At 42.2% G+C, this 1,335-nt stretch overlaps 1 protein-coding gene across 5 annotated transcripts in view; it reads left to right on the top strand.

Moving 5' to 3' along the window:
• LOC106875175 (uncharacterized) overlaps window positions 1-1,335 on the top strand; it is a 53,536-nt gene that overhangs the window by 23,584 nt on the left and 28,617 nt on the right. The gene's annotated exons all lie outside the window — the stretch shown is intronic.

The following is a 1,335-nucleotide window of genomic DNA, read 5'->3' as shown; positions in this document are numbered from 1 at the left end:
ATATATACATGTGTCTATGTGTGTGTGTGTGCATGATACATATATACATATATGTATACATACATTATATATATATGTATGCATACATTGTATATATGTATGTGTGTGTGTATGCATGCATATATACATTCATAGCTATATATGTATCAGATACTGGGCTTCACAGAGGAGATGACAAGGGACCAAGAATTCTGGTGGTTTGCTGTACTTGATAAGTACGTCAAGCTAAGGCAAATTGTGTCTGTCCATGTATACAGGTATGTCCTCTACGTCCCTCTCTCATACAAGAGATCCTAGTCTCGCAGGCTCATGGGTGCTGGTGTCACATACAATGCACCCACGCCAGTGCCTTGTAAAAGCCCTTGTGCTGTTGTCACGTAAAAGTTCCCAGTACACTCTGTAAAATAGCTGGCATTAAGAAGTGCATCCAGCCGTAGAAACTATGCCAAAGTGAAGGCGGCGAGCTGGCAGAAACGTTAGCATGCTGGACGAAATGCTTAGCGGTATTTCATCTGCCGTTACGTTCTGAGTTCAAATTCTGCCGAGGTCGACTTTACCTTTCATCGATAAATTAAGTACCAGTTATGCACTGGGGTCGATGTAATCGGCTTAACCTCTTTGTCTGTCCTTGTTTGCTCCCTCTATGTTTAGCCTCTTGTGGGCAATAAAGAAATAAGAAACTATGCCAAAATAGGCTATGGAACCTGGTGTAGCTCCCCAGCTGGCCAACTCCTGGCAAACCATCCAACTCATGCCAGCATGGAGAACAGATGTTAAATGATGATGATATATGCATGGATACGTACACACACACACACACACACACACACACAGAGGCTAGGCTGCTTGCTTAAGAAGGTTGCTTCCCAACCACATGTTTTCAGATTCAGTCCCACTGCTGGGCACCTTTGGCAAATGTCTTCTACAACAGCTCCAGGCTTATCAAAGCCTTATGAGTGGATTTGGTAGATGGAAGTTGAAAGAAGCTCATCGTATGTATATATGTGCTTATACATGTGTGTGTGTGTGTATGCATGTGTGCATGCATGAGTGTGCGTATGTATTTTTGTGTTGTCTATTCTTGACATATGTATGTGTGTGTATCTATGTTTGTGTGTCTGTGTTTGTCCCCACAACATTGCTTGACAACCAATAGTGGTGTGTTTACATCCCTGTAACTTAGCGGTTCAGCAAAAGAGACCGATAGAATAAGTACTAGGCTTACAAAGAATAATCCCTGGGGTTGATTTGCTCCACTAAAGGCGGTGCTCCAGCATGGCCACAGTCAAATGACTGAAACAAGTAAAAGAGTAAGAGTAAAGAGTATATATGTAT

Source organism: Octopus bimaculoides, chromosome 25, assembly GCF_001194135.2.
Source record: "Octopus bimaculoides isolate UCB-OBI-ISO-001 chromosome 25, ASM119413v2, whole genome shotgun sequence".
Taxonomy (NCBI): Eukaryota; Metazoa; Mollusca; class Cephalopoda; order Octopoda; family Octopodidae; genus Octopus; species Octopus bimaculoides.
The sequence above is the reverse complement of the archived record's forward strand: the minus strand, read 5'-3'. Positions and strand labels throughout refer to the sequence as shown.